Source organism: Myotis brandtii, unplaced genomic scaffold, assembly GCF_000412655.1.
Source record: "Myotis brandtii unplaced genomic scaffold, ASM41265v1 scaffold199, whole genome shotgun sequence".
NCBI classification, from domain to species: domain Eukaryota; kingdom Metazoa; phylum Chordata; class Mammalia; order Chiroptera; family Vespertilionidae; genus Myotis; species Myotis brandtii.
Window position 1 is genome coordinate 2,757,827 of NW_005357414.1, and position 14,214 is coordinate 2,772,040.

A 14,214-nucleotide genomic window follows, 5' to 3' on the forward strand; every position below is an offset into this window, starting at 1 on the left:
ACCCAGCTGCAGTTTGTTAGGTAATTTTAGATTGCAAAGGGCCAGGCCATTCATATGCAAAAGCCTCTGGGCACAGCTTGGGTGGGGCGGGGACTCAGGGAATCAACAGGGCGGAGCAAACAGCTATGGCTGCTCCTCAGTCCTACCCTAAGAGGCCCCGCGTCTCAGTGTCTTGGTAATCACTGCAAGCACTTCTGAGAGAAAGCCGCCCTCGAGTTCCAATCTATGCCAGACAGTCCAGTTTCTCCCCGTATGAATCTGGGTCCCCAGAGACTCGCCCGGAACTGGAGTCAGGGCTGTTGGGAGCTTGATACTCCCTCCTGATTGAGAAAGACAACCGTGTCCTCAGTTGCCAGCCCTTTCCACGTGCACCTCCATACCTCTGCACTTTACTGCCACACCTCCTCTGAGTCTTAGTGCGCTTTCCTTCTAGTTGTAGAATTTCCACTCAGCCAGCCTTCCTGTGGTTCTGGATGATGTCCGTTTTGTCTTTTAGTTGTATTTTTGAAGTGGTTGTGTGAGGCAGCAATTTCCGGTGTTTACCTATGCTGCCATCTTGGTTTCTCCAAAACATGTGTCTTGTAGATTTAATCATGAATCAAGACACCTACTAGCCTAAATATAATAGCGATGTAATCTAATTGTGAGCAAAGTGCCTGATGAAGGAAAAATAGCCCCCTGAGGGCTGAAACTGCATACGAAGAATCACAGCATAATAATGTTAATAGCATAAGCAAAACTTACAAAATGGACACATGAAAACCTGATTGAAGTTTATTTTTATTTTTATTTCCATTTATATGAAACATTTTTAGAGGAATATGAAGTCTGATGTTCTACCTCAGGAGTATACACTATATACACACCAATTACACCTTCACAGGACCAGACTTTTAGAAACACTTTTCCAGTTTCTCCTGTATTGTTTTCTCTAGTATAGAACTTATACTCTTGGGATCTTCTTCCTACTCAGCCTCAGTGGCTCCTCCAGCATCTCCAGATGGTCTGTAGGTCGACTCTTACCGTTACCCAGTTATCTTCATAACTAATACTTTATCTTGTCTCCCCTGTTATCATTGCTTACTCAGACATGGATTGTTTGGTCCTACATAGGCATCCTCGAAAAACTTGCAAAACTATCATTATACTTGCAAACATTCTAAGATAAAGTATAAACTTTTTTGATGTTTCTTGACTAGGGTAGGCTGTTTTCCAACTCATAGGCATGCTACAGCCATTTGTCATGTCCTTGTCTTGTACAAGATTAACAATTTGTCCAATGAGGTTATCATGCTGTCCCTATGTTTGTTGGTTTGGAGAGAACTATAGATATATTCATTTTATGTATTTCTTTCTATATATGGAAAATACTATACACAATATTCTCTACATTGTTTATTTCACTTAATAATCTATCTTGGACATCTTTCCATGTCAGTAATATAGATCCACCTCATTCTTTTAAACTACTGTGAGGCATTCCATTATATGAAGGCATATCAACTAATTTAACCAATCTTCTAATGAAAGATGTAAGGTTTTCTTTTTCAATCTTTTGTTATTACAAACAATGCTGCAACAAACATGCTAGTACACATAATTAATGCATATGTGCCCTAGAATGCTGAGTCACAGGATATGGGCACTTTCGCATGAATATATAGGGTGAATTTATTCTCCATTGAGTTTACATTCCATTGATGTTTTAAAATGAACAGTGACATGTTCTTTCCTTATGGGCAATAAAAATCTGTGTTTTATATTATTTTAATATTTTAAATAAATTTTTATTTAAAATTAATATACCCTTCCTTTAAAATTAAAACATTTTAGAGTAGGCTAAATCTCCTTTTACTACCATCCCCAAATCTGAGTTAATCAGTCCAGGTCTCTATGTAACCACCATTTTGAATAGACATGTTATGTACATAGCCCTCTTGATGCTTTTCTGAGCCTTGGCAATACGTAAGTACAGCTATAAAAGATATATAATATTACTTTGTGGTTTAAGATTACTTACATAAATTATATTATATCATCTATGTCATTTAGTGTCTTTTCATTGTTATTGTGTTGTCCTTTTTTAAATTGAATTTATTGAGGTGACATTGGTTAATAAAATTATGTAGGTTTCAGGTGTACAATTCTATAATACATCATCTGTGTATTATATTGTGTGTTCACCACCCAAAGTCAAGTCTCCTTCCATCTCCATTTATCCCTCTCTTTACCCTTTCCTCCCTCCCTCACCACACTTTCCCTCTGGTAATCAGACCATACTATTGTCTACCCATGAGGAGTTTTTTCTTGCTTAATCCTTTCACCTTTTTCACCCAGCACCCAACTCTTCCCCTCTGACAGCTGTCCATCTGTTCTCTGTATCTATGAATCTGTTTCTATTTTGTTGTGTTTTTTAATTTTTTCTTTATTGTTGAAAGTTATACCCTTTTTTCCCCATTGACCCCTTCTAGCCCACCTTCTCTCCCACCCCAGGTCTTCACAATACTATTGTTTGTGTCCATGGGTTATGCATATATGCATACAAGTTCTTTGGTTAATCTCTTCCCACCCACCTAACCACCCCTGCCTTCCCTCTGAGATTCATCAGTCTGTTCCAAGTTTTTATGTCTCTGGATCTATTTTGATAATCAGTTTATTTTGTTCATTTAGATTCCACATATGAATGAGCTGAATGGCTTATTTCGCTTAGCATAATACTCTCCAGGTCTCTCAATGCTGTCTCAAAGGGTAAGAGATCCTTCTTTTTTACTGCTGCATAGTATGCTATGGTGTAAATGTACCACGGCTTTTTTATCCACTCATACACTGATGGCACGTGTGTTGTTCCAGATCCTAGCTATTATAAATTGTGCCACCATAAACATAGAAGTGAATGAATTTTTTCTGATTGGTGTTTTAGGTTTCTATTTTGTTTGTTAGTTTATTTGTTGATTAAATTCCACATATAAGTGAATTCATATGGTACTTGCTTTCTCTGACTGGTTTATTTCACTTAACATAGTATTCTCCAGGTCCATCCATGCTTTCACAAAAGTTAAAATTTCTTTCTTTTTCACAAACAAGTATTATTCTATTGTTTAAGTGTACCAGTGCTTTTTTAAATCCACTCATCTACTGATGGGTACTTGGGCTGCTTCCAAATCTTGGCTATTGTAAATAACAGTGCAATAAGCATAGGGGTGCTTGTATCCCTTCAAATTAGTGTTTCGGGCTTCTTCAGGTATATTTCCAGAAATGGAATTACAGGTCATAAGGTAGTTCCATTTTTTACTTTTTAAGGTAACTCCATACTGCTTTCAGCAGTGGCAGCACCAATGTGCATTCCCACCAAGTATTCACTTGAATCCTCATCTTCATCAACTCTTGTTGCTTGTTGATTTATTAATGATAGCCATTCAACAGCATGGGGTGATATCTCATTGTGGTTTTAATTCGCATTTCTCTGATGATTGAGCACCTTTTCATATGTCTATTGGCCATCTGTATGTCTCTTTTGAAAAATAACTATTCAGGTCCTCTGCCATTTTTTAATTGAAGTATTTGTTTTTGGTGTTGAGATTTATGAGTTGTTTATAAATTTTGGATATTAACACCTTATCAAATGTATCATTGTTAAATATATTCTCCCATTCAGTGGGTTGTCTTTTCATTTTATTGATGGTTTCCTGTGCTGTACAAAAACATTTTAGTTATTTTTTTGTTTGTTTTTTGCCCAAGGAAATATATCAGAAAAAATATTGCTACAAGAAATGTCCAAGATTTTACTATCTATGTTTCCTCCTAGGATTTTTATGGTTTTGAGTCTAACATTTAAGTCTTTAATACATTTTGAACTTATTCTTTTTTTTTCTTTTATTTATTTATTTATTCTGGGATTTATTTACCTTCTATAATTAAAACTTTGTAGCCTTGAGAGGAGCTTAGAGCAGGCCAGGGCGGGCGGGAGGGAAGCTTGGTTTCCTCCATCGCCAGGGGCAACCCACTCCTTTCTCGCTCCAGCTCCGTGGCCACGGCTGGCTGAAAGCAGGTATCTGGGGTTTATTTATCTTCTATAATTGAAACTTTGTTGCTTTGAGTGGAGCTCAGAGCCGGGGGGGGGCAATTTTCCAAACATCATTTATTGAAGATACTGTCTTTACTCCATGGTATGTTCTTGCTTCCCTTGTCAAATAAAGACATGGGTTTATTTCTGGACTCTCTATTCTGTTCCATTGATCTTTATGTCTGCTTTTTATGCCAGTACCATGCTGGTTTAATTACTATAGCCTTTTAGTATAGTTTTATTTTAGGTAGCATGATTCCTCCAATTTTGTTTTTCTTAAGATTTCTGTGGCTATTCTGGTTGCTTTTTTAACTTAATAAATTTTTGAATTCTCTCTATATAGATAAATGATTGATATAAAAAGATTGTTTTGCACATGCTACATTTCCATTGAGGGTCAGAGGGCTCTCTGTTCATTGGACTAAGAGAGTCAAGCTGCTGGAGCAGTCACCATTATGAACACTGACAGGCTCTTTAGCATTTCCCACTTGTTACAAAAGTAACAACTCATTTACCAGCACCAGACACAACGTGAAGACAGCCACTGAGTGTTGTCCAACTGTGTGCCCAGGAAAGCACTGATAACAGTGAATAACACTGATTATTCTAGAAATCAGTAAAATTGATCAGGTACAGAGCATATACATTTCCCATTTTAATATATACTCCTAAATTATACTCCAAATTTGTTTTACCATTCTGCATTCCCAGTATCAGACTGTGAACATATATATCTTCCCATATTCTTTTCAACACTTCTAATTATCGTGGGTTTTTTTTTCTAAGTTTTCCTGTCTGATGAGAGAAAAAAATGGTGCTGGTTCAATTTATATTTTTCTGATTGGTAGTGATGTTGTACATCTTTTCCATTTGTATTGTGGTCATTTGCATTTCCTCTTCTGTAACCTACATGTTTAAGTCCTTGGCTGTTTTTCTATTCAATTGTTTTTAAATATTGTTGCCAATTTGTAGAAGTTTTTTTGTATATTATGAATGAGAACACTTATTTTTAATGTACGTTGTAATTTTTCCCCAGATTATAACTAGATTAAATTAATTTTATTTCTTTTTTATTGTTTCCTATGGGCACAGAAAAAAAGTTATTTTGAATTTTTCACAAAAAGTCATCTGAAATATTTAAAAATAATTATCAAGTCACTTCCTTGAAATAAATAGCCCCAATTCCTTAAACATCTCCTTATATTTCAGGAGACTGATATTTCAATTTCTTTAATCACCTTTCCACTTTGTCCACACCTTATTACTATAGCGACCTACTATAAACCCCATAGTCTTAAACTGTGTAACTGCCCTGCTTTTTCCTCTCCTTTTCTCTTTTTAATTGGCAACTAGTAAGCTTAAAGTTAAATTTGCTTTCTATTGCCCTAGCCAGTTTTGCTCAGAGGTTGCAGTGTTGGTCCATGGACTGAAGGGCCCAGGGTTTGATTCCGGTCATGGGCACATACCTTGATTACAGACTCAATCTCTGCCCCCAGTTGGGACGCATGCAGAAGGCAACCAATCAATATGTCTCTTTCACATCAATGTTTCTTTCTCTGTCTCCCCCGCTCCCTTTCACTCTTTCTAAAAATCAATGGGAGAAAAAACCATCCTCTGGTGAGAATTAACAAAAAAAAATTGCTTTCTACAAAGAGAAAGGGCAGATATTGTGGGGAAGCATGGGACTTGGTTGAAATGTCTGTAAGTAGGATTCTCTGAAAGGTTGGGGGCCTCTGGGAGGACCTTGCCGAAGGTAGCAGTCCCTACCTTCACTTTTCCAAACAAGTCCAATTCCTTGGGTTTGCTAGAATCTCTATGTTTAGTCTTTTAGATCCGACCTTGTAGAAGCATGTGCTTTCTCAAGGATGCTTACCTTGCTGATTATATCTAGAAATTAATTTTAGTTCAAGCTGTTACGACAATAAAAAACTAAGGAGGCAGGCGAACAGGGCTACTTGGCAGCAATAGCCAAGTAGTGCCTTAGCCCTCTCTTTCACAGAAACGTATGTTAAAGCAATCTGTTCATCCATTGCTCAGGGTCTGCCAGTCAGCCCTGGCAAGATATCTTTATATTTTGCATTTGAGCCTCATTCCTCACCTTTTTATATCCCCACTAGAGGCCTGTTGCACGAATTTGTGCACCAGGGGGTTCCCTCAGCCTGGCCTGCTGGATTGGGCTGAAACCGACTATCCAACATCCCCCAAGGAGTCCCGGATTGCAAGAGGGTGCAGGCCAGGCCGAGGGACCGACTGGTGCACGATCAAGGCCAGGGAGGGATACGGGAGGTTGGCCAGCCAGGGAGGGACCATTAGAGGGCTCCAGGGCATGTCTGGCCCATCTTGCTCAGTCCCTATCAGCTGGACTTCAACAGCAAGCTAACCTACCAGTTGGAGCATCTGCCCCCTGGTGGTCAGTGTACATCATAGCAACTGGCTGACTGGTCAACTGCCCCCTGGTGGTCAATGCACAAGCAGTTGAGCGGCCTTTGCATATCATTAGCATATTATGCTTTGATTGGTTGAATGGACCACTGGACAACCAGACACTTAGCATATTAGGCTTTTATTATATAGAATAATTATTTATCTTTCTTTTTTACCATCTATTTTGTATTCAAATTATATTTTATGCTTTGTTATAAGTTATCCAATTATATATGGAACCAAAAGACCCCAAATAGTTGCAGAAATATTGAGAAAGGACAAAGTGGGAGGGATCACCTATCAGATATCAGACTATACTACAAAGCCATTATAATCAAAACAGCCTGGTACTTGCACAAGAATCTTTGTGACAGCATGGATTGACCTGGAGAATATTATGCTGAGTGAAATAAGCCAGTCAAAGAAAGACAAATATCACATGATCTCACTTATATTTGTAATCTAATGAACATGATAAACTGATGAACAAAATATGTCCAGAGGCATGGATGCATGGAACAGACTGACATATCTCAGAGGGGAGGGGAGTGAAGAGACAGGAAGTGATTAACCAAAGAAATTATAGCTAAAGTACATAGACAATAGTGTGGTGAAGGCCTGGGGTGGGGCAGGGGCAGAGGCTGGGAAGAGAAGGGTAAAGTGGGGGGTAAATTGGGGGACATCTGTAATACTGTCAATAATATATAAATAGTACCATTCTGCTCCTTGGTTTTACTTTTATCACCTTACAATATATCTTGGTTATCCTTCCATACACACTGAGCTACTAAATTCTTTTAACAAATACATAATATTCAATACTATGAATTTAAAGTAATTTATATAATCATCCCCTTATTGATGAACATTTTGAGCTGTCCAGTTTATCCTTATGGCAAACAATGTTACAATAAAAAACTATGTAGATATTTATCTTCACGCTTGATTTATTGTATCATTAGGTGTCCCAGAAATTGGTTAATGAGACTTTTAAGCAGAACTTATTCCCACACACATTCTGCACTTTGAGGAAGCAGTGTGTGTGTGTGGTTTCTAATATTTAACTGTGTATTTTCCAGGTTTCTAGAGCTAGCAAGATATAGCTTTACTGTATTCTAAGAATGAGAGACAAGTAGGAATTAAAAAATTAAAAACCATCCTGGGATTCCTGGGGTTCCTGGGCTAGGAATTCAAACATCACAAAGACAGGGACAAAGGTAGCTGGGACATCATCATCATCACCACCTGAAAACAATATATCATCATCAGCCCCATGAGGCAAAAAATTGGATGGGAGATATGTAGTTATCTAGGGAACTCATGAAGACCAGACCTAGAATAATGATTCTCAAACATGAATTCATATCAGAATCACCTGCATGGTTAAAACACAGATTACCAAGCCCTCGTCCAAGAGTTTCTGATTCATCAGGTCTTTGGTGGGACCTGAAAATTTGAGTTTCTAACACGTTTTTGGGTAATGCTGCTGCTGCGCAAGGACCATACTGAGAAGTACTATCTAGAGAAAAGAGACTAGAAAGATAAATCTCACATTTCAGGCTACTGGCTAAAATGTTGTTCCAATGTTTTCTTTAGCCAACACGGACAAATTTATGTAGACAAAGATCCAGTGATAACTATTTCTTTGGATCACTTTTTTCCATGTGTTTATGAAACCTTGCCAATTTCCCATTCATCTTTCCTCCATTAATGTTCCATATCTCTCAATCTCCATTAAAAGACTGAACCTAGAAATTTAAAATTTAATAAAAAAACATCTTCAGAAACAGAATTCATCAAGTGACCACATCTGAAATAAGTACAGATCTTTGTTACATATGCTTGCATAGAGCCTATCTAGACAAATACACAGAATTAATATGTGTACTATAAAGTTGAATTAATTACCTTTTTATAGGTATAATGTGTATTAATGCTGTTAATTTGCAAGGCTACATTCCAAACAAAAAACATGCTGAATTGAAAAAAGAGAATTACAAGTATGAGTGCTTGTGTATGCACACACACAGTATTCCTCTGGGCTATTTATCTTTTGAAACATCAAATTTGTACAAGCCTTTCAGGAACACACCACCTCCATATGTCACAAAATTTCCTATATCAGCGGTTCTCAACCTGTGGGTCGCGACCCCTTTGGTGGTCAAACGACCCTTTCACAGGGGTCGCCTAAGACCATCGGAAAACACATGTATAATTACATATTGTTTTTGTGATTAATCACTATGCTTTAATTATGTTCAATTTGTAACAATGAAAATACATCCTGCATATCAGATATTTACATTACGATTCATAACAGTAGCAAAATTACAGTTATGAAGTAGCAACAAAAATAATTTTATGGTTGGGGGTCACCACAACATGAGGAACTGTATTAAAGGGTCACAGCATTAGGAGGAAGGTTGACCACTGTATATATGATTACATGCCTCATTTTGCTATTTATCTTATTGCATATGACTACTATCTTAGTAAAACTAAACTTCTGTATAAAAAGAGTAGCCAAAATAATATCAGATTGTGCAGTTCAAAAGCACATGTTTCTAAAAAACATAAACACCCACTATGTACTATTCAGCAGGCGCTAGGAGACAATGGTCCCTGCCCTTACGTATTTCACAGTCTAGTGTGGGAAACAGATGTGAATAATTAACTACAAAGCTATGTGAAAAGGGCTATTATAGAAGTATGAAGAAAATGTGAAATCACAAATGAACTGCTGCCTTTTTTTCTTGAAGAATCAGAAGTCTTGATAAAACTGCAATAATTGGGTCTTGAAAGAGTTGCCTAAGTAAAATATAAGAAATACCATTTCAGGCAAAGGCACTTGTGCACAGGAAGATTTTGGAGGAATGAAAGAGCTTAAATTTGTTCAGGGAAGAGTGAGAAATTTGGTGTGCCTGGGTTCTAGGTGGCAGGAATAGAAGCAGTGCGAGATGGAGTAAGAAATGTGGGTAGGAGCTAGACTCTGAAGAACTTTGAAACCTATGCTAAGAGATTAGAATATTTTATTTTATCTATATCTTTATTGTTGAGCTATCTCTCCTTCACTACCCCCCCCCCCATTGCCCTTCTCTATCCAGATCCCATTCTGCTCCAGGCTTTCACCACCCTATTGTCTGTGTCCATGCCAATGCATATATGCCTATAAGTTCTTTGGTTAATCTCTTCTGGTCCCCCCCCCTCTCCTCTTTGAGATTCATTAGTCTGTTCCATGTTTTCATGCCTCTGGTTCTATTTTATTCATCAGTTTATTTTGTTCATTAGATCCCTTTTTTGTTTAGTTTGATTTTTAGGTTCAATTATTGATGTGTATTTGTTGCCATTTTATTTTTCATATTTTTTACCTTTTTTTCTTGTTCTTCTTTAAAAAGACCTTTTAACATTTTTTTGTAATTCTGGTTATGTGGTAATGAACTTCTATAGATTTTTCTTGTCTGTTACGCCCTTTATCTGACCTTCAATTTTAAATGATAGCTTTGCTGGCTAGAGTAATCTCAGTTGTAGGTCCTTCCTTTTTCATCACTTTGAATAATTCTTGCCACTCCCTTCTCAATAGTTTCTGTTGAGAAATCATCTGACAGTCATATGGGTGCACCTTTGAAGATAACTAACTGCTTTTCTCTTGCTGCTTTCAAGATACTCTTTTTGTATTTAGCTCTTGGTATTTTTATGATGTGTCTTGGTGTGGGCCTCTTTGGGTTCATCTTATTTGGGAATTTTTGTGCTAGACTTGTAAGTCTATTTCTTTCACCATGTAAGGGAAATTTTCTGCCATTATTTCTCCAAATGGTTTTCAATTTTTTGCTACCTCTCTCCTCCTTCTGGCACCCCCATGAAGTGAATGTTGGTACATTTGAAGTTGTCCCAGAGGCTCCTTACACTATTTTCATATTTTTGGATTTTCTTTTTGCTCTGCTGATTGGGTGTTTTTTGCTTCCTCATATTACAAATCACTGATTTGATTCTCAGCATCCTCTCTTCTACTCTTGGTTCCCTATAAATTATTCTTCTTTTCAGTTAGTGTATCCTTCATTTCTGACAGGTCCTTTATTATGTTGTTGATGTTCTTACTAAGTTTTTTGAAGTTCTCACAAAGTTCCTTGATATTCTCACTAAGACCCTTGAAGCTCTCACTAATTTCTTTGAGCATCCTTATAACCATTGTTTTGAATTCTGATTCTAGTAGTTTGTTTGCTTCCATTTGGTTTAGTTCTTTTTCTGGAGATTTCTTCTGTTCTTTCATTTGTGACATGTTTCTTTGTCTCAAATTTTTGGCTCTTCCCTGTGTTTGTCTCTATGCATTAGGTAGAGCTGCTATGTTTCTTGGAATTGGTAGAGTGGTCTTGTGTAGTAGCGTCCTGTAGGGCCCAGTGACTCAGCCTTCCCAGTCACCTGAGCTGGCACTGTAGGTGCGCCCCTGTGTGGGCTGCATGCACTGTCCTGTTGTAGTTGAGTCTTGATTGCTGTTGGTGTCACTGGGAGGAATTGACCTCTAAGCCAAATGGCTGTGAGGACCAACTGTGACTATAGCAGTGGAGTTACTGTGCAGGAGCCATCCCTATGAAGCAAGACTTGCTTCAGTGGGGTTTTGGTGCACACTGAATCCGCCCCTTGCGTCTGTTGCCCTGGATGTGGAAGAGTTGGAATCTGGCATGGTCTGAAGCTGTCCACTGGGTGCACTGGTTTTTTGCCCCCCCCCCACCCCCCCGCGGGAGGTTCAAAGTCAACTACTGCCTTTGCCTTGTCTGGGGATAGCCAGCAGGAGCTACAAAGCTCTCTGCAGATTGCTGCTACTTGTGTTGATCTGTGAACCTTGGCAAGCTGCTGTTAGTGCTGGGCCTAAGGTCACTTATCAAGAGGTATGGGGCACACTGAGTTCAGCTGCTACTTCTTTTAGAGATTATAGGAAAGTCTAAAGCCTGAGCCAGAACAGACCATTCATATGGAAAAGACACTGCAAGCAGCTTGGGTAGGGCTGCAAGTTGGGTGGGGCTGGTTCTAAGGGAATCACTAGGGAGGAGCGAATGGTGAGGGCCAGGTTGATGGAACCTCAGATATGGCACCTGCAAGTCAGCTCTGTGTGTGTGGGGAGGGGGCAGGGAGGTCCCAGAACTTTTTTTCTGGCAATACGCTGCCCCCAGGTTCCTGCCCTGATTCCAGACAATTTAGTTCCTCCCCATATGTCCCTAGATCCTTTCAAGCTGCTGCCCCAGTGCTGGAGCTCAGAGGGAGTGAGTAAAGGTAAGTCCATGGTCTGGCCTTTTAAGAGGAACTGCCTGGGACTCTAGCAGCCTTCTTGTCACTCAGCCTCAATACCCGCTGGTTTTTACAGCCCAAAGTTACAGGGACATCTCTTTCCAGCACTGGAACCCTAGGTTGAAGGGTCTGGTGTGGGTCTGGGACCACTTGCTCCTCATTGGAGACCTCTATAGCCAAGATATCCTTCCCAATTAAAAACAAATACCAAATATGAGTGTTGGATCAGCCTTTTCCACTAAATTGGTCCCTTTAGTATTATGCAGTGGCCTTCCTTATCTCTTGTTATGGCCTTCACTTTGAGGTCTACTTTGTCAGATATAAGTGTTGCTACCCAGCTTTTTTTTTTTTCCATTTGCCTGAATGTTTTTTATTTTTCCCATTCCTACACTATCAGTCTGTGTGAGTCCTTTGTTCTGAGATGGGTCTCTTGTAGACAAGAGATATATTGCCATGTTTTCTTATCCATTCAGCTACCCTATGTCTTGTGATTGGAGCATTTATTCCATTTAAATTTAAGGTTATTATTGATAGGTACTTGTTTGTCACCATTTTTATTCTTTATTCCTGTGTTCCTTCTTCTCTTCCTATTTATTGTTTTTACAGCAGTCCCCTTATCATTTCTTGCATTGTTGGTTTGGTGGTAATAAACTCCCTTAGCTCTTTTTTATCTGTGAACCTCCTGATTTCACTTTCAATTTTCAATGTTAGCCTTGCTGTGTATAGTATTCTTGGATTCAGTCCCTTGCTTTGCATCACTTTGTATATTTCATTCCATTTTCTTCTGGCCTGATGTGTTTCTGTTGAGAAATCAGTTGATAGTCTTATGGGAGATCCTTTGTAGGTAACTGTATGTCTCCTCTGGCAGCTTTTAAGATTCTTACTTTGTTGTTGGTGTTTGCCAGTTTAATTATGATGTGTTGGTGTCGGTCTTTTGGGATTCCTCTTGTTTGGGACTCTGTGAACTTCATGGACTTGTGTGAGTTTTTTCTTCCAAATATCAGGTAAGTTTTCTGTCATTATTTCTTTAAACAGGTTTTCTATTCCTTTCTCAGTTTCCTCTCCTTCTGGCACCCCTATTATGCAGATGTTTCATTTCATGTTGACCCAAAACTCCCTTAGGCCCTCCTCCTGTTTTTTTAGTGTTTTTTTTCCAGTTGCTGCTCTGCTTGGGTGTTTTTTCCTACCTTGTCTTCTAGCTCACTGATGCAGTCCTCATCTTCTCCTAGTCTAGTGTTGATGCTTTCTATTGTGTTGTTTATTGAAGCTATGTCATTCTTCATTACTTCTTGGTTCTTCTTCATTTCCTCTTGATTCTTATGCATGTTGAATTTGTCTTCCCTCCTTTTCAGCATCCTTATAACCATTTATCTTAATTCTTTCTCTGACAAATTGCTTATCTCCATTTTGTTTACTTCCTTTTCTGGTGATTCCTCCTTTTCTTTCATATAGGGGATGTTTCTTTGTCTCCCCATTTTTGCTCCTCTCAGGGTGTCTGGTTATGTGGCTTACTCTCTACCACATTGACCAACAGGCATTAAATACAACTTGATCAGATACAACACAGAGGGAACAAAACATGACTGTATTCACAACACCGATAAACCCAAATAAAGGTGACCATCAAAGAAAGGAGAATTATAGAAGAGAAAAGAGTGCAAAAATTATATTGAGAAAAGGAAAAAGGATAAGAGAGGGAAGAAAAAGAAGGGGGAAATATATGTATATGGGGGAAAACTCCACAAAACCAACAACTAATGGAAAAAATTCGAACAAGATACACCCAGAAAAAAGGAGGGGAGCTTAATCTGAAGAGGCAGAGCTTATATCCAGAAGGGTAGGTAAAGGAGTTGAATGAGTGGAGGAATGGCCACAATTCAGTATAGAGGAGGTAGAAAGAGAATGAGTGTGTAAGAAGAAAAGTAAAAAACAAAATACTCAATAAAAAATAAATAATAATTTATCTATACATTCATCTATTTTTGGAAAAGGGGAATAGAGTAGGGATCAGATAGGCCTGAGTTTATTGAGTGAAGCTAATTAAGCTATTAGTAGAAGAAGAGAACAAGCAAGGAGAGGGAAAACAAAAGCATTAAAAAACCTTAAAAAACAATCAAACAAACAACAACAACAAGAAAAAATTGGCTAGCGAAGAAAGAGAAAAAAGAAGGGTGCATGGACTTGGAGCAGGAGAGAGGAAATTAGATATATAAGTAAGCCAACAGAGACTACTATAATAGTAATGCATCAATAGAGCAGATAAAGAAGATTAATTTTTAATAAGGAATAAAAAGAAAGAAGATAGAAAAACTAAAGCAGGAACAGGAGAAGAGGAACAGGATGAAAAAAGGGGAAGTGAGGAAGAAAGGTTTGGCATAAAGAAAAAATGAGATAGAGTAAAATAGTGATAAAAATAATAATAAAATAAAAAATAGAATGTAGAATAC

The 14,214-nt window shown here is 38.2% G+C and overlaps 1 long non-coding RNA gene across 1 annotated transcript in view; it reads left to right on the top strand.

Annotated features, from left to right (window-relative positions):
* The window catches only part of LOC106725930, a 13,627-nt gene extending 2,925 nt beyond the window's left edge, over positions 1–10,702 (top strand). The window contains exons 2-3 of the long non-coding RNA XR_001361939.1: positions 233–235; positions 10,597–10,702. This is a non-coding gene — a long non-coding RNA (uncharacterized LOC106725930). The remainder of the gene's footprint in view (positions 1–232; positions 236–10,596) is intronic.
* The last annotated feature ends 3,512 nt before the right edge of the window (positions 10,703–14,214 follow it).